Raw genomic sequence first — 21,120 nt, 5'->3', positions numbered from 1 at the left:
CAATGACTTTGACTCCAGTATATGACCGGTAGTTATTTTATCAACCCTGAAAGGATGAAAGGCAAAGTTGACCTTAACAAAATTTGTACTCGGAATATGAAACCAGAAGAAATTCCACAAAGTATTTTGTCCAATGCACTAATGACTCTGCCAGTTTGTTGCCTTAATAATAATAATAATAATAAGAAGAAGAAGAAGAAGAAGAAGAAGAAGAAGAAGAAGAAGAAGAAGAAGAAGGGGTGGAGGAGGAGGAGGAGGAGAAGGAGAAGGAGAAGAAGAAGGGGAGGAGGAGGAGGAGAAGAAGAAGAAGAAGAAGGGGAGGAGGAGGAGGAGAAGGAGAAGAAGAAGAAGAAGGGGAGGAGGAGGAGAAGAAGAAGAAGAAGAAGAAGAAGAAGAAGAAGAAGAAGAAGAGTTTCAAATTTTGGAACAGGGTAGCAAATTTAGTGGAGGGGACTAATTGATTACATCAACTCGTGCTCAACTAGTACTTATTTTATCAACCCTGAAAGGATGAAAGGCAAAGTTGACTTCAGGGGATTTTCAACTCAGAACATAAAGAAGAACGAAATACTGCTAAGCATTTTGCCTAGCATGTTAATAATTTTGCCAGCTTCTTACCTTGATAATAATAATAATCCCTTCTATTGAAGGCAAAAGACCTGAAATTTGGTGGGGAGGGGACTAGTTGATTAGATTGACCCATGTTTTAGTGGTATTTAATTCATCGAACCCAAAAAGATGACAGGCAGAGTCAACATCAGCAGAATTTCAACTCAGAATGCAGCTGCAGACGAAACACCACTAAGCATTTCACCTGGTGTGCTAATGATACTGCCAGCTCACTACCTTAATAACAATACTACTACTACTACTACTACTAATAATAATAATAATAATAACAACAACAACAACAACAGCAGCTACTAGTGAACAGTGAACAAGCCTTAGAATAACCTAAATTGATTCATGAAAAATATCTGATAATAATGTATACCACTTTTGGTCAATGGAAATACACCCCATCACACAAAGGAGCCTCAAAACTAACAAAAGACATCAAGGAAATCATGTCAAAATATAAAAAAAATGTTAATATAAAGCAAAGAGAAGACAAAGAATTTTTATATTCATATAAGGAGCTATTATCCTCTTTGATCTATCAACTAACCCCAAAGACAAATCTGTAGAATGAAACTACCAATAGTTATAGTTGTTACAGATAAGCCATCACTTCTACATGGATGACTTGAAATACAAGAGATGACACCCAAATGGAAAAGCCTACAAAAAAAATCATTCATAAATTCAGCCACAACTTAGAAATACAGGGTTAGACAACTGTGGGAAAAACTACAATTAAAAGTGAGGAAAATTAATTAAAACAGGACATTAAATTAGACACAGATTGAAATTAGCAAATTAGGCCTAAATTACTCATATAGATATTTGGGGATAAATACTCATAATATTTAACATAGAATTCAAAGAGAAAATTAGTATAAATACACCAGCCATTTCATTATAAATTGTAGCTTCAACATGAAAAAAGAAAAAAAAAGAAAAACTAAATGTTAAGTGGATTGAAGGGCTTGGACAAAAAAACCCAGGAAACTGCTAACAACATTCTGAAGCCATCACCCCAAAGCTGATAGAAACAGACTATACAAACTTCATAGACAAGGAGAACAGGTTTTGATAGAAATAGAAAACTACTACAAAATAACAACAGTGGGACCATAAAAATACTAATTAATGTTATAAGGAAACATGAAGAAAACAAAAACATTTTTATTTCTAAAAGAAAACAATAAAGTACAAAGTGAAGACTAAGTACTATGGAGAAAAAGATGTAGATAAAAAAAAATAATAGTTAGAAAGCAGAAAAGAAAGAAAGAAAATCAAAACAAAATTCCGAGTATACAAAAGAAAAACAAAAGATAGAAAAAACACTCCATAGCCACAAGATTTGACAGAGAGAAAATAAACTAGACTGACCATAAGTAACAGGCTAAAAACAGAAACAGAAAGTTTGATTTTCTGACTTTAGCTGCACAAGACCAGTATCTTGCTTGGATTACTTAAAAAAAAAAGAGAAAAAATCCCACAGAACCTAAAATCAAGTGTAGACTATATAACTACTACAATGAGATGATTGATTACATCATTTCCAGCAGCCTAGTCCTTGACAAGTCCAAACATGTTCACAGACAAATGAGTCAGCAACTATGTCCACTGAGCAATATGTGGAGACTTTAATGGGAAAATGGATAAGAAGTTGTATAAACATGTAGCACTAAACATAATACACAATAATAAACTGACCACAATCATCAGAGACATGACTGTTCAGAGTGACAAGAATAGCAACGCAGCCCATCTGTAGAAATTTTGATCCTTGTAACCCCAAAATATTGTTGAGAGAAGAAATTGTCAAAATAGAAATGTTTTGAAACTAAAACAAGCAAGAAATGTGGTGGAGTGTGAAAGTGAAAGTGAAATCAGAAATAAATGGAGATCAAGGTAAAAAAATGTAACCAATAACATAAATAGAAAATCAGAGACCATATTGTGCACAGCCCAAAAGACAGTCCTGTTAGGTACAGCCTACATTTTATGCAGAACACTTTCAAGTCTAAAGTATAACTATCATTACATTCTCAATACACAACACATACCGTATAAGATAACCAGTCAATAAATTGACACACTACACACTCTACAGAATCCCCACTAGATCGTATAACACAACATTTACCCTATGCAATCACCAGCTGATAAAATAATACAATACATACTCTTACATCACTGATACCCAACACTATAAGAACAACAACTCATAAGAATCCCACTGTACACAGATGCCATCCACAATATATAACAAAACACATAGCTGTCATCATCCAACACTAAAATACACTGCACCAGTCACTCAGCATCATACAAAATGCAAACAGCACCTCAAAATGCAATCTATCACAAAATAGAGAAATAACAAACAACATCCCACAACAATGCAGAATTATTATTGCTATTCATAATGACGATGATCATCATCCACATCATTTAATACCCACATTCCTGGTTGGCAAGGGTAGGATGGTTTGATAACATCCAACAAACCAATGTTTCAGGATGATTTCTACATGTTGGATGTCTTTCTTAGCACAAACCACTACTGGGTGCATTTCTTTTGTAAGAATGGCACTAGTTGGATCATCAAGTAATTTGCAAGACAAGACCCCTTGATGGAGTGGGAGAGTAGCATTAAAAGAGGTGACTTTGTGCTAGCTTTTGAGAGGCTAATGTAAGATAGAGGGACAAGAACGGGTGTCTTGTTGAAGTGGAAATACATGGCTACCCCAGCAGGAAAGGGAGCAAGTCTACATTTTCACAAGTCTATTTTACACACACTTTAAAAGCATGGAAGCGCACTTGGGAGAGCAGCAGAAAATTGCACAAAATTGCTGAAAGCATTGCGATGATGATGATGATGATGATGATGATGATGATGATAATAATGATAACGATGATGATGACAAGTTTATTTGTTTAGATAGTAAGTATAAGAGTATTTAAAGTTCAATTCAGTCAAAAGGTGCTATATTGCAAAAATGGACATTATTAATTAACAGTCCAGCAGATTATACAAGAAACACTGACTTCTAAATAACCATCAAATATCATAGATATTTGTCTTATTAATCAGTTGTTACATCTGCAACCTGACATTTTGCTCAATGAGGAAACAACTGACATTCCACATAGAAATACTGTCACATTTGGAATGGTATTTCATTTAAAATGTTACTTAAAATTCAGAGCTAGACAAAATAAACAATGATAATTATGCTAAAACTGCAAATTTATTTAAAAGATATGTTGTTTGGAAAAACCAATATATTTCATTCAATAATTATAAATCATCTTGCATAAAAACCCTACTTTTTTTTTTCAATAATTTATACTTTTAATATTTCCCAAAACCTTAGAAAAAGAAAGTTAGGAAGAACAGAAATATATTTCAGCAGCTGATGATTAAATCTAACCATTAAACATATTGTTTTATAATGAAGAGGTAATCAATATATTTCCTGCAAATTTTCTCCAGTAAACATTGCATATTTATGGCCACTATATCTACTTTAGAAAGCAAATACTTTTTCTTATTTTACAAAATCTAAATGGAATTCTTCACATTGAAATTTAGCTTTGATCACTTTGTGAGAGGCAAAAATCTTAGAAACATCATTCATAAAAACAAAGGACATTATTACAAGGCAGCAAAGCGAGCTGCAGTAAAAGCAACATGGTGAGTGGCTTTTTTAAGCATAACATTTAAGCAAGCCATTAATAGGTGAATTTACTGAATTTTGGATATTTTCTGCTCAATGTATTCAAATCAAATTTCATGATAAGAAAAGAAAATGAAGATATTAGAACACAAATGGTTATGGGAATTTAGAATTTAAGATCTTGCTTGCAGTATAAGAAATAATCAAAGTGAATGAGCACTCAACTAAATAGGACAAGGGAATATTTTATGGCCAATTAACACTGATAATAATTACTTTTGTAAAATTACATTAGACTTGCAAACAGACCACGGATGGCTTGTATCTGAAGACTGACACGACACAGAGTCCATGACCAAAATATTATGTACACCTTTGCCTTGTCAGTGCTATGTAAATAGGAACATTTTGAGGGGATACTCTAGTGATTTATAACTGAAAAATGTTTTTTTTAGTTTCCAGTGTTGATTTCTTCAGTGGGCCTGTCCATGATAAAATAATTTTCATTATTTCAATCAAGGTTATCATCATCATTGAAGGTAATTATTATATGAGATATTACAACTTAGTTAACTGTTTGTCTGTGTGAAATAAAAGCCTAACTTAAGAAGATGCAAATATATCAATCTTTTTCAAGGATGAGATGAAAACCAGGTATCTGTTTTTGCAGAGGGTAAAATAAAGTGAAGGCCTGTACATTGAAAATTACAAATGTGTATTCTTGATTTTCAAATTGTCCAATAATATTTCATTGCATTTCCTTAAAAGTAAAGATAAACCATGTTAGAAATTCAATAACCTTTACCTTTTAAGTAATATGCTAAACTAATAGAAAAATACTTTCATAGTTATCAATAAAATTGCCAATTATGGCATATTTGTATTAGTTCAATATAGTTAGTGCTATATTTACTCACTCCTTCACTAAAAAAAACCCTACACATGTTTAAGATTAAAAGATGAATTTTGATTATTTGCCCATAAACCTAAAAGGAATAAAATTATAGCAAACTTAAATCAATATTTAATACTTTGGTTCAGAATTAGATGATATCTAATTAAATAATATGCTAACTCATCATAAATTTGAACACCAAATTAGGAGACTCAAATCTAGTGATAGAATATATTTATAAAGAAAGTATTTTCACCTTCAATCTTTTTAAACTGGTATCTTGTTTAAATCTATTATTTAATTTAACTTAATGAAAGATAAATTGTTTTACATATAGATTAAGAGCAATTTCTTAATAAGAATAGAGATACATTTACTGATTAGCCACTTACTTGTGAAATCAGTACAAATAAAACAATTACAAACCAAAAGATAATTAGAAAAGTAATTTGCTTGAGTAGTAGTAAAAATATTTCAGAGATAGATTTGTGTAAATAATATAGAATATTATATAAAAATATTGACATTTAGGTATCAAGTAAATAAGTAAATGAAAAGGTGTTTAGGGCTGATGTTATAGGGCTCTAGTTTGATCCCAAGACATGACATATTGGGCAAGTGTTTCTACCTAAAAGTTGATCACTACTTTGTGAGGGAAACTTGGAAACTGTGCAGAACCTCATAAGATATGTGCGTGTGTGTATGTATGTATGTATGCAGAAACATCTAGCACTTGCCCACTATACCAGTGTAAAATCACTACTGCAGCGATCTCTCAGGAAGATGCAGAACACTTGGTGGGAGGATTTTTCACATGATGTTCAGGCTGTTGCTGATGCAAATAACAGCAAGAAGCTTTACCATCTTATGAAGCAAGTTTATGGGCCTAAGAGCTCTGCATCAGCTCATTTGCTTTCCAAGGAGTCTTCTAACTCTATTTACTAAATCAAAAGGCATTTGGACTCAGCATTATCCTGGACAAGACTGTTGTAATATTCCAGCCTGCAGCAGGAAATCCATATGTGGAACCACCTATCTTGGTTGAAGGAACAATACTGAAAGTGGTAGGCAAGTGTGTCTATTTGGGTAGCACACTCAGCTGTTCTTGCTTCCTGGATGATGAAATATCTTCCAGGCTGCAGAGAGCATCCTGGGACACATTCTGAATATTGGCTGGTCCTTAAAAACTCCAGGCACACAGGTCCTGAGGAGAGCTGATATCTTGAGTATTGAGGTGATGGTACACAAGCACCAGTAACGTTGACTGGGACACCTTATTAGAATGAAGGATAGCAGGATCCCTAAACAGATGCTACATGGGGAACTTGTTAGTGGAAAGAGAGCCCAACAGGAGACCAACTAGGAGTGCAATGCCTGTCATCGTCACAGATGGAGGAAGCAGGTTAAGAAGGGGGTCAACAGTTTTGAAAGGGCATGTATTCTGCATGAGGAATTTAAGCGTGCTGCTCGAAAGCGTACTGCTAGCATAGTGAATGGGGAAAGCTTGGTTTGCAATGATTGTAGTCATGTATGCTTGTCAAGAGCAGGACTCATTAGCCACCAATGGAGCTGCAAATGCAAAATATAAGTTTGTCCTAGAACGCACAATGTTCCTAAAGGTCAGCAATGGTCTTCCTCAGTCATGAATGGATAGCCATCATGTATGTATGCATGAACATATGTATGTATGCATGAACATATGTATGTATGCATGAACATATGTATGTATGCATGAATATATGTATGTATGCATGTATGCTTTTCTTAAGTTCTTTTTAAGAGAGTTCAAGCCAGTTGCTAACAAAGTGACAAGACTTTTCCAGTCAAAAAAGTTCCCAGTGTTTGTAAATATGTGGTTGAGGTGTTGTGTTGGTTAAGCTGTTGATTCACACACTCGAGTGTGTGAATCTATTCACCTAGAGAATCTCAGATGGAGAATCTTTGGAATGTCTGACAAATCTTCACTTCTTAAAAATCATCACTTCTTTTCTTCTATGTATGTATGTATGTATGAATGAATGTATACACATACACATATGTGTGTGTGTATGTATTAATTTCAGGTAAACAAAAGTGGTGCAGTGAAACAAAAAGACATTGTAGCATTTTGCTCTGACACAGTTATCACTCTGTTACCCAGGAAAATTTAGTCTTTGATTCTTCCAGGATTGATAAAATAAATATTGGAGGTCACTACAATTGCTTAAAATATCAAAATCCTCTTGAAGGAATTGTCCCAGGATTGTTCCAGTCCAATGACTATATCCAGTAAAGGAATAAAAGATTTTATATTTCCATGAATTGCAGCCTCTTTATATTTGAATATATTCAGGAATTATTTACTCCAACTTAATGCCAACTACTTAACATTTCGGTTGATTAATTGTAGTAAATGCAACAGTGAACTAAGAAGTATAAATTTTGGTATGGGTACACTATAACGGCAATTACAAACACTCAATGTGGAGAATACTATCAATATTAGTAAGCATGTATGGAATAAGGCAGTGAGCTAGCAGAATTGCTAGCACACCAGGTGAAATGCTTAGCAGTATATCGTCTGTCTTTACGTTCTGAGTTCAAATTCCACCGAAGTCCACTTTGCCGTTCATCCTTTCGGGGTCGATAAATTAAGTACCAGTTGCATATTGGGGTTGATCTAATTGATTGGTCCCCTCTCCCAAAATTTCGAGCATTGTGCCTAGAGGAGAAAAGAATTGTTACTACACCAGGTAAAATGCTTATCAGCATTTTGTCCATCTTGAAATTCTGAATCCAAATTTTGCCAGGGTAAACTTTGTTTTTGTTTATGAAATTCCATGCACAAAGCAGTTGCAGAAGACACTAGCTCAAAGTATCCTGTAATAGGATTAGACCTAGTCCCATGAAGTTGTGAAACAAACCTTTTAGTCAAATGGCAATGCTCATGTCTTCATAATCATCAGCCTTTGTACAGTTAAAAGAAAAGATAAACACCATCTTTCTAATGAATACAATGACTCAATTTGTGAGGAGAACATTATTATTCTACTTAAGTAAATTTAGCACTCAAGTAGTGCAGCTTAGGAGGATGGCACTGGGGACAGTCCACTCTGGGTGATGCCTTTTTGGGGGCACTATATAAGCTTGTATAGACTTGGGCTCCGGTGAGGGAGGTTACAAAACTCAAGGGTTGTCCCAGGTGGCACATGTTATTACTGTGCCACATATTTTTCTTATATACACACATTTTCCACAGTGCTTTTATCATTTTTATGAATATTGCAACATTATTTTGCTTCCACATTTTATTTTCAGATGGTATTTCTTGAATGAAAATGCATTCAAATCTCAAGAGATAAAATGAAACACTGAAACTTCATGTCACATGCATTGGTCTTAATTCCCATTTTTTTTTGTAATATTTAATGTTATATTGGTTTCAAATTTTGGCACATGACCAGCAATTTCAGTGCGAGAGAGTCGGTTACATTTAGCCTAGTGTTCAACTGGTACTTATTTTATCGATCCTGAAAGGATGAAAGGCAAAGTTGACCTTAACAGCATTTGAACACAGTATGTCAAATCAGAAGAGATGCTGCTAAGTAATTTTCCCAACATGCTAACAATTCTGCCAGTTCTCTGTCTTAATGTTTATTGTTACATTATCAAACATTCCTACCAATTCTGATTCATATAAATCATTATTCAGACTGCTCAGGTCAAGTAATGTTTTGCCTATTAACTATATAAAGGACCAAATATCTAAAGTCTCCAGTCTTTTTTGTTTGACAACTGAACTGCTGTATAACTTCCAGATATTTAAAATATTGTGAAACAAGCTCTGCAAAACTAATATTGCAAGAGTTGAAGTGCAGTGAGGATAGTTTTAGCAAGAATCAATGAAACAAATATGGAGCAGTTCTTCCTATCAGTTTATTAAGAGACTACAGTGAAGTCAGAAACATCAACATTGATCTCTTAAAGGAGTCAATTTTAATTTTGAGTCACAATTTCTCTCAGGGTCACTTATATGTGGAATGTTCAATAGTAAGCAGATGAAATAATATTCACATATTAACACAAAATAGAATTAACTGAAAATATTATAAAGAAGCATTACAATCAAGTGATTAATTGATTGAAGAGACAGACATTACAGAAATCTTTGTGTAATTAGAGAGAATGTCAGATTCAAGCAGTTGATATTTAAAATTGGAGAGAGACTAAAATGCTTTACAGTATTTAATGTTTAAAGTTGTTCATGGAGTTGAGCTGCAACAAGATAGAAAAATGAATTTAAATAATCAACTGTTTTAGCTGTTTGATCTAGTTGTTAATAAAACAATCATGTTGGCTAAATGTAATTCCATAGCACTAATAAAGATTTTCAATAACCAAAGTATATTCCAATCTAACTTCTGTAACCAATATCATAATTAAACTGTTGTTTTATATAACCAATGTAGACTTAAATGACCATTGTATTTAGTATGTCAATGGAACTATCATATACCAGTCAATATTGTCAATTACTATTGCATTCATTGTCACAAACATCATTAGTGGCATCGTCAGTGTCATCATCATCATCATCATTATTGTCCTGAATAGCAGTTGTAGTAACAATAGGATAAGTTTAATGCCTTGGTCACTATTCTTTGCAATATGATCTGTTGATTTCTAATCTAAGATATCTACCTTGTTATGATCTCTTCCTGCCACTGCTAACTCTTATAACCAAAGTTTATAGTTCTATATTTATTTAAAAATCAATTTTCTTCTTTCCCATTAAAAGCCCATAGCAACACAATCATTCTTCTTAAATTCATTGATCAATAGTCCTGATACCCAGTCATTTTCTGAGCTTATTCATACTCAACTTGTTTCAAGTCCACACTATATATATATCTATTATACATTGTTATATCTCAGTTATAAATCTACTACTTTTTCAAAATTTATTTCTAGAGACATACAGAAATACACTTGTGTCATTAAAAAAAAATGTACTTGTCTACTAAATATCTACTATTACCTTGTTGCTAAACACTAATCTACTATAAGGTTGGGTTTGGGCATTCCACAACTGCAGCCATTAACCAATTCTTGAATTGCATATGAGTACAATCAAATACATCAGTTAAGTATTGTTTTAGACATCTAGTGTTGAAAAACTGTAACATCTTTGAGATATACTTTTTAAACTTCGTTTTAATGTCTCAGATTCATTTTTACTAGTAGGCTATCTTTTGTATGTAGTTGATACTCTATACCTTGTGCTGTTCTTACTACTCCAGAAAGTCTGTGGCACTATAGAAGCATAATTTTGTCACTTAGTTGTTTGATTTTTGAAGGATGGTGAATCTTAATTCTTCTTCATTCTCACTTATCTTGTTATTTACTTCAAGAAGAGTATCATAGTTCCTTTAAAGAAACTGAGAATAGAGCCATTCACTCTTGCCATTTTTACCACTGTCACCCAACTCTTAACAAATTTACTGGTGGAGAGCACTTCCCTTTCTACTTACAGATTCCTTTCAACTGGAATTTAGAAAGGAAGGTGGAAGATTGATCAAAGAGGAAAGCATCTTCAATCCTTTTAGGCTCATCTATCAATCAACCTCTTTCAGTGAAATTAATGAACTTGAGCCCATTGGTACAAGGAGGAAACACCCAACATGTCAGGACCGACTCTTTCACTTAGAGGAAATAAAATTTTGAACTGATAATAATAATAAATAATGATGATGATGATGCTGATGAAGATTATTATTATTATTATTATTATTATTATTATTATTATTATTATTATTATCTGTGGGCTATACCAGTGGTGTAACTTATGCATACCTTTCTTTCATTGGACACTAAACTCTGCTTGCAAAGACCTGCTGAGGCAAGTGAAATCGAAATCAAATTTGCTGACGTGGCCGATGACAGCACTGCCCAACTGGCATCCGTGCTAGTGGAATGTTAAGAGCACCATCCAAGCAGGATCATTGCCAGGGCCGCTGACTGGCTCCCATACCAGTGGCACATGAAAAGCACCATTCAAGTGTGATCGTTACCAGCGTCGCCTTACTGGCACTTGTGCCGGTGGCACATGAAAAACAACATTTGAGCGAGGTTGTTGTCAGTGCTGCAGGACTGGCTCCTGTGCAGGTGGCATGTAAAAAACACCATTCGAGCATGGCCATTGCCAGTACCGCCTGACTGGCCTTCGTGCTGGTGGCGTTAGGAAGGACATCCAGCTGTAGAAACTCTGCCAGATCAGACAGGAGATTGGTGCAGTCCAACCCATGCAAGCATGGAAAGCGGACGTTAAATGACGATGATGATGACGATGACTATCATAATAATAATAAATGCTGAGCAGCAATTGATTTTCTAACTGTTGTTGTTAACCTTAATCAGATCAATTTAAGCTGATTTATCAATGGCATTTCAGCCAAGAGCATCCTGTCTTTTCAGCAATATGCCTCGGACTACATTAACCAAGATAACATTCCAGTATTTAAGATATTATGATGCAAGTTGAGGGAACTTTGGCTGCTTTTTCTGAAAGTTGAGCAATCATGTAGAGGTTCCTTTGACGCTTAAGTTTCCATACTTTTATTTATCTATAGTTGTTTTACAGCCTTTGCTAATAATCTTTATCAGTCCATGATTAAAAGTTACATTATCTCAAAAATTTTTGTTAAACAGAGGTTTTAGTTAGCAAATCTGAAGGACAAAAAGAATTGTTAACCACAACTAATTGAAATATTTTTATTCTACACATTATTAACAGATTATAAGAGTTCTAGTTATAAGTACTACACATTGCATGAAGACAAAAAATACTACCGAATAATATATATATGTGTGTGTGTGTGTGTGTGTGTGTGTGTGCGCGTGTGTGTGCGCGCGCATGTGTGTGCATGTATACATATATAGGCACAGACATGGCAGTGTAGTAAGAGGCTTATTTCTATACCATATAGTTCTGGGTTCAGTCCAATTGTGTGGCACTTAGGCAAGTGTTTTCCACTATATCCACTGGTCAACCAAAGGCTTGTGAGAGGATTCATTGACAGAAATTGAAAAAAAAATCCATTTGTGTGTGTGCGTAATCATGTCTGTGTTTGTCCTCATTACCACTTGACAACCAGTGTTGGTGCATTTATGTCCCTGTAACTTAGCAGTTCAGCAAAAATGACCAATAGAATAAGTATGAGAGTTTAAAAAAAAAAAAGTTACTGGGGTTGATTCGTTCAACTAAAACTTCTTCAATGCAATGCCCCAGTATGGCCACAGTCTAATGACTGAAACAAGTAAAAGATTAACGATATATATATATGATATATATGTGTGTGCAGTAAGTATGTACATATGTATGCATATGTGACTGCATATATATATATATATGCATGCATATGTATATATGTGTGTAATATATAAAGCTATATTCTCAAGAAGCAAAAAGATGAACCTGACATGAATATCTGTTTATGTAATGGAAAAAGAGCATGCAATCAAAAAATAGTGTTGCTACTCATGTATAAAATTCCCTAAACATGCAAAAGACACAGCTATGTGGAAAGTATTAAATCCCAATCATTAGTATTTTCCCATCTCAGACCCAATCATACTATAGTTTTACTACTACAGTACCACACTAATGTTCTAATTACAACATGACAACTTCCTAGTGCTATTGCATTTATGTCCTAGTTCGAAGGCCTATGCAACATTCTGGTTCTATTAATATATGTCACCAACATGATGAATGTTTATTCACTGTATGGAGAAGATCCAGCAGCAGCAGTAATCTACTTATTGATGCTCTTCTCTCTCTCTTTCTCTGCTATATCGACTGGTTCAGCCTTGTAGTAAGCAAATCAATGCTGAAAACTACCTTGAGAACATTTCACTTCACCTCCACTCACTCATGGCACTTTCACAATGCTCGATTGCATCCACATATTTAGTTAACCTTTCTCCCCTCTACACACATCACATCCAAAGATTGTTAATAGCAGCTTCACTAACATTGTTCTAGTAGAAGCATCACTGAAATCTATTAAAGACGGATGCATACACATACATACACACACACGAAATCTTATACAGGTATGCACACATGTACATCTAGGCATACATATACAAATAATGAATACAAGCTATTTTGATGTATAATTTGATATATAAATATGTATATGTATGTGTGTGTGTGTGTATGTATACATTATATGTGTATAGATTTATATATATATTTAGATACATATTTATATAAATCTGTTAATTTACCAGAAACAATATATGTGCGTGTGTGTGTATATAAACATACACACACACATGTATATATATATATACATATATACACACATACATATATATATAGAAATATATATATATATATATACATGCACATACACACACATATATATATGTGCAAACAGATATATGTGTGTGCATGCAGATATGTATATGTATGCATGTGTGTGTGTGTGTGTGTGTGTGTATACAGGGTAATTCAGAAATCTCTTCCCTTTTCGATGATATATAAAATATTTTATATTTTGTTACAGTTTCATTGTTATATCTATATTACATCCATACTGAAAATTTCATTTTCCTTATATTTTGTACAAAAAATTCTTTTGATATTGTTTTATACAGTTTTACCAAAATGACATCAGGTCTGGTCCAGGCAGGTGACCATTTGAATGTTTTGGCAAGTGAAACAGTTCACCTGAAATCTCAGGTCAGAGGTGGTTAGGGTTGGATGGGTAAGAGTGTCAATGAATACAGGTGGGAGGGGAAAAGAAAGGCAGAGGGGGAAGATGTGAGACATATATCAGGCAAATCTCAACCAACCTTGATTGTCAGTGGGGGATAGGGAAGGGGATTATATTGAGGCTAAAGGACATTAGAATTGCATTTTGTGTGTGCGCGTGTGTGTGTGTGTGTGTGTCTGTGTGTGTGTGTGTGGTGTGTGTGTGTGTGTGTGTGTAATTTAGTATTTAGCAAAGACTTTCTCTCACCTGAGGACGTAGCTTAAATTTTACATTATTTTGAAGGATTTTTGCATTTTGCATTAATGCAGATATGTAAGTAATTTATTATTAAATATAATAATATAAATTATTTGCATGTTTTTAAGTTACGAAACAATTTGTTGCGATATTAGAATTTTCTTATCGTTAAATACAATTTTAACAAATTATTTCTCTGTCATTTATGACATTATGTATATATATCTATATGTCACTCAGTGGGTTCAGTCCCACTGCATGGCACCTTGGGCAAGTGTCTTCTACTATAGCCTCGGGCCAACCAAAGTCTGGTGAGTGGATTTGGTAGACGGAAACTGAAAGAAGCCCGTAATATATATGAATATATATATATATATATATATATATATGTGTGTGTGTGTGTGTGTGTGTGTGTGTGTGTGTATGTATATGTTTGTGTGTCTGTGTTTGTCCCCCTAACATCGCTTGACAACCGATGGTGGTATGTTTACGTCCCTGTAACTTAGCGGTTCGGCAAAAGAGAACGATAGAATAAGTACCAGGCTTCTAAAGAATAAGTCCTAGGGTCGATTTTCTCGACTAAAAGGCGGTGCTCCAGCATGGCCACAGTCAAATGACTGAAACAAGTAAAAGAGAAGAGAAAGAGAAAATATATATATAAGTGCAAACATGGTTGTGTGATTAAGACACTTGCTTTGTAATCACGGTGTTTGGGGTTCAGTCCCACTGCATGTTGGGCAAGTGTCATTGACTATAGCATGAGTTGGATGGTTTGACAGAATCTGAAAAGATCTGAAGACTACAACATGCCTCAATGTCAGTTTTGGCATAGTTTCTATGGCTGGATGCTCTTCTTTAAAGCTAACCACTTTACATCATGCTTTGGGTGCTTTTTCTTTTTTGTGGTGCTAAACTTGTGAGGTCTTCATGCAATCTGAAAGACTATGATCACCTTTGACTGGATGGAACAACAGTGCAGAAAAGCATCGTCATCATGTGTAATGTCCAATTTTGTATGCTTGCATGGGTCAGATGGAATGCATTGAGGCAGATTTTTTACAGCTGGATACCTTTCATGTCACCAATCTTCACCTATTTCCAATAGCTGAACAGGCTTTCACAGAAGATTGGAGACAAAAGCACTGCTGCATGTATAATGGTGATGCTTGTTTACAATTGTTATGATGTGACACACACAAACACACAAACTTATAAAATAGGTTTCTTCAAGCTTGATCTACCAAAACCACTCATAAGGCTTTCATTGGCCCTGGGATACAGTATAGCTTAATAATTAAGAAGTTCACTTTTCAGTTCTACTCTGGAGCAGGGGAAGAGTCACTTTCACTACACCTTGGCAAGATCCACATCTTGTGAATGAATACAAGACTGTATGAAGTCATTGGTTATGGTTGGTCAGAAAATTACCATTGGTTTCTCATCACACACACACACACACACATATATATGTATATAAATGAAAAAAATAGAACAAGAATGCAACAGACAATAAAACATCTGGGCAGATAGATGATACAAAGATGGACAGGATATATATATAGAGAGAGAGAGAGAGCGAGAGAGCGAGTGTGTGTGAGAGAGGGAGGGGGAACAAAACAAAAAAGGATTCAAGTTTTTTAAAAAACAAAAATTTATTCAACTTTGTCCCCTCCTCTAAAATAGGTCCCTCCACTGATGATATCACTCCTCCCAATGTCATTGAAGTTTTGGAATCTGCACTGAAATATATTTTCAAGGTTAGGGCAAACTTGCTTAAAAATTTCCATTGTCTGAAATTAATGACCTTTTAATGTGGATTTCAAGTTTGGGAACAAATTAATTCTGTAGGGGTCAAATCCAGAGAGAACAGGTGAAGTATGACAGTTGCCTTGTGCTTTACCAAAATGTCATTGACAAGGAGTGATGCATGACCAGGCATGTTGTCATGATGTAGCATCCCTACAAACTGAATACCTGCTAGATTATACTCATTGCTTGACTGGAGGAGCTAAACCAAAGTTATTTACCAACTAAACAATGCCTCTTAAAGAATCAATGATTATTTTACAAAAACTGTTCCTAGGATTATCATATTACTGAATGCAATTAGGTCATGACACCTGGACAATCACCAAATGTTAAGTTAAGCAAATTCTTAAAGAACACCAGAAATTCTTTATTTTTCATTTCTGGTGAAATTTCATGCTTTTTATTGAGTTTTTTCATTAGTCTCTTTCAAGTGTGAAGGTGCATGGCTCAGTGGTAAGAGTGTTGGGCCCACAATCATCAAGTAGTGAGTTCAATTTCCAGATCAGGCTCTGTGTTGTGTTCTTGAGCAAGACACTTTATTTCACATTGCTCCAGTTCACTCAGCTGTAGAAATGAGTTATGACATCACTGGTGCCAATCTGTATCAGTTTTTGCCTTTTCCTTAAATAACATCAGCGGTGGGGAGACGCGAGCTGGTATGCACAGGTGACTTCAGGTCTTCCACAAACAACTTTGCCTGGACTTGTGCCTCAGAGGGGAACTTTCTAGGTGCAATTCCATGGTCATTTATGATTGAAGGGGGTCTTTATCCCTTTACTCATTAGTTTACAATAGATAACAGTGGAGATTATGCAGACACTAAAGAGCATTGATGTGCAGTAAAGAAATTTTGTTCACAACCACATGGCTCCAAGTTCAAACACATTACACATAGCCTTTAGTCTACACATGTCTATTATAGCCTTGGTTTGACTAATTTCTGAGACAGAAACTGTGTAAAAACCAAGACTTGTGTGCATTAATATCATTTACTGATGATATAGGTGGATGATATATTCATAAGCAATTCCATTGTGATGTTTGTTCTTCACCAACTTGCAGAAACTTCCTGCCAGCATTGCTATCATAAATACAATGAGCCTCTGATTTGCCTGATGGAAAACTTGCAACAACACTAGTGCCCACCATTTGAAGTAAAATTAAAAATAAATACAACTGTTAGGGCTGACTTTATTTCTTGTCATGCCAGGGTTAATGAAATAATAATCAGTAATATACTAGGGTTAATTTAATTGAACATAGTCCTCCTCATTTCCTGAAGGCAGTCTTATGTTTAGCCACAGGAAATAATAATAATAATAATAATAACTATTATTATTATTATTATTATTATTATTATTATTATTATTATTATTATTATCATTTTTTCCATATAGGGAAACAACCTCTCTGACGTCAATGAAAATCCCTTGCCAACATATTCTCGTGTTCAGCAAAAACTTTTCAATAATAAAAGTATGTCAAATTCAATCATTTCACCTTGTACAGTTTTCTATAGCACCTGATTCACAGCACAGTAATTTTCCAATATTTTGATGGAATATTCCATTTCCTTTCAATGATTCCAAACCAACAAGAAATAAATATTGTTAAACATATTTTCTTAATGTTACCAACATTATTTGTGATTAGAATTATAATTTTTATCATCAGATCATTATTAATGTCAAAAATTATTGTCATTATCATTATCTTTATCATTATCATTATCATCATTGTTTTGTTGTTGTACTTATTACTGTTGTGGTTGCCATGACTATTGACCAGAAATTTCAATTATGAAGGAATAAATCTTTGATTTCCTAACAAGCAGCATCACAAGACACTTTTCCCATGCTTTGTCTTTAACTAACCAATTATTTTGGTTGGAGACAAACTAAGAAATTACATCAATTATATTTTTCTATCTCCATTTAAGTTCAGCCAACTTTTTCAAACATTATTGAGTGATTGATCTGCTCAAGGTATTAAAGAGGTTTATTGATATGCTATTCCAAAACTATAGATTTAGTGTTAAAACAGAAAAGGACAAAATAACATGAAAAAAAAAAAGCTTTTACAGAAAATGAGAAGTTATTGATGAATAGAAAGTGTTTTGATGAAAGGAAAGTTCTTCATTCAAAGGACAGTTTATGGAGTTCATGGACCAAGGAGGTGTGGGGACACACAGACACCTTTCCCAGAACAAGGCTTCAGGTTTCATTACTGGGGGATACAAATAAAAGCAGCGAAGCAATGCAAAGTAAAGGTAAAATAAATGACAAAATATTGTGTGAAGTTAGTAGTTTCTCTTCTCTAATCATTGGAATATTTTTTCTTCTTCTTCATGCATTATACATACTTCTATCTCTTCTTGTTCCTGCATGACTTATTGGGTTAATTTTCTCCACCCAGCTGATAAGGTGTTCAAGGGTTTGGGTTAAAAAAACCTAAAGATCATCATGTACAATAAAACAATTAGGTTGTGACTGATATGTACAGAATTCAAAGGTGGACTTGGCCCTGTGCACCTATCACGTAAGTCCACAGGTGTGTAGACATATCCTGATATCATGTGAATTATCTCCCTTCCCTAAAGGTTAAACAGAACTTGTGGATGAAGAGTAAGCTCGGGAGAACAGGAAACTAACAGGGTAAACTTTAAATGAACTGACAGAAGGCAACTACCTTCATCTTCCCCAAGAAAAATCATAAACCATATCCCCTCCCTACAAACATTATATATAAAGAGAGGGAGGGAGAGGGACAGAGAGGGAGGGAGAGAGACAGAGAGGGAGGGAGAGAGAGGTTGCTTTCTTTTCTATCATGATATTAACAAGTGGAACATTTTCTTTATTTGTTCAGCTAAATAAACCACAAAACAGTGGATTTTGTTTATTTAACCCCAGGATAGAAGTGATAAAGCAGACAAGCCTATGATCAAAAATATTCCAACTGTGACCATCTTGTCTTTTATTCACTATATCTAATACTACTTAATGTCACCTCCATATTTTTTAAGACAGTAGTGCGTGACAAGGTAAACTTAATTGCAATTTCTAGAAGGTTGAGCAACTCCCTCAAGGTTCCTTTATTGGCTTGACAAATGAAACATAGTTCAATGTGGCTATGAGATTGAAGGAGACTGAGCATCATTTGAAATATTAGGAAAACATTTTAAACTATTTCAAACAGAGAATGGTGTATAGGTATTGTATGATGATGTGATCGATTGAAAGAGAACATATATGTGAAGAACTGAAGTTGACCACCACCACCATCATCATCATCATCATCATCATTATCATTTAATGTCCATTTTCCATGCTGCCATGGATTGGGTTGCTTGACAGAGCCTGAAAGCCAAAGTACTGCACCAAGTTCCACAGTCTGTTTTGGCATGGTTTTTATGGTTGGATACCCTTCCTAATGCCAACCACTTTGCAGAGTGGACTGGATGCTTCTCACATGGCCCCAGCACTGGTGAGACCTGCTTTGGTGTGGTCTTTATGGCTGATTGCCTTTCCTAATGCCAACTGCTTTACAGAGTTTCAACAATAAGAAGTAGAGGTGACTGAAAACGGGCTAGAAAATTTCTCAAGGATGCTTTTACTTCAAGAATACACAGTCACATACATGTTAACATAATGTAGTGAGGAAAAAAATTGTTAATCATTGGAATTCTCTATAAAATAATGACGAAAGCTGTTTATTAATTAGTTAGAAGTATGCACATTGACTAAAAGAAAAAGTAATAATTAAAGTCTACATTGTGTAAAAAAATTCTTGAAATGTGGTTTTCAAGCTCCTTGTATTATGGAAGATTTTAAATATAGGATTCAATTTTAATTCACTACAAGATAAAATCTTCTGTGAAATATTGTTTTTAATGTCTTACTCCCTTCTCTCTCTTTCTCTTTCCATTTCTTTATTTGTCACTTCTATTTCTCTTAGTCTTTCTGTTTCTCTATTCTTATAACCTTTCTCTCTTATTCTTTGGTTCAGTTTTTTTCCTTGCAATACTCTCTCGCTCTTTCTCAATTAACTATTCAATTCATTAAAAATACATGATTATAAAGTTTTTCTTTGAGATACTTTGAGAATATTTATGAAAATTTTCACATTATATTTATCATATCAAAGTTACATAGAAATTTTATACTTCAAGTTCATTCAGTTACATACAAATGTGTAAGATATAAAATGCACAAGTTATTTACACATTAGAATTTTTTTTATTCAACATATACTAGCAAAAAGCTGTAAAAGAGGGTAGCATTTCTGCTAGCAGCCATAATGAAAGAGAGATAATTCCTATTAACAATAAGTACCAAAGATGAAGATCAAATCCTTTTGCATGTCTCCATTTAAATTTTAATTGATGTAAATTTTGGCCAAAATAATTTGACTAATTAAGTTGTTTAGCTCTTAATCAGCTTTGATTTAGTAGATCTATGATTAAAAATCAATAAAAAAGAATTGATTGTTCCTTTTGAGAGCCAATAACAACAATAATAATCCTTTCTCCAATAAGCACAAGGCCTGAAATTTTGTGAGGAGAGAGCTAGTTGATTACATTGACCCAAGGGCTCAACTGGTACTCATTTTATTGATACCAAAAGGAGAGGGAGTTAATTGATACCACTGACCCTAAAAATATAAATAATAATAATAATAAGGCCATATGCCCTGTTGCAGTATCAGACGCTGGGTTTCATGGCTTCTGATCTTAATTAATTGAAAGTGTTATCCTGTACATGTTTTTTCTTGGTATAAAAAGATGGGCTATAACAAATATTCTGCTCAATACCACAGACTTACTTGTCAGTATCTTTATCTTAACCAGTTGAGCTTGTCACTTCATGGCTAACAATATGTGCATCTCTGATCATGAGCAGGAGAAGTGTGGGGGGGGGGGTATCATAGCCATGTGTTGTGAGGAATTCTTTGGGGTTTGAATAATTCACCTCTGGATACATGGATGTTTCATTTATCATCCTTAAACAAACTTTATTCAGAGATCTTTTGAGCACAATGGGCTGCTTGACCTGAAGAAAGTTCTAATTGGGCCCCCAAACAGACAGAAAAATTGATTCCAATCAACCAGACATTGTGATCAAGGACT

General features: G+C 34.3%; 1 protein-coding gene across 2 annotated transcripts in view; it reads right to left on the bottom strand.

Moving 5' to 3' along the window:
- The window catches only part of LOC106873920 (unconventional myosin-X), a 545,087-nt gene that overhangs the window by 70,521 nt on the left and 453,446 nt on the right, over window positions 1-21,120 (bottom strand). The gene's annotated exons all lie outside the window — the stretch shown is intronic.

The sequence above is a fragment of the Octopus bimaculoides genome, chromosome 11, assembly GCF_001194135.2.
Source record: "Octopus bimaculoides isolate UCB-OBI-ISO-001 chromosome 11, ASM119413v2, whole genome shotgun sequence".
Classification (NCBI taxonomy): Eukaryota; Metazoa; Mollusca; class Cephalopoda; order Octopoda; family Octopodidae; genus Octopus; species Octopus bimaculoides.
The sequence above is the reverse complement of the archived record's forward strand: the minus strand, read 5'-3'. Positions and strand labels throughout refer to the sequence as shown.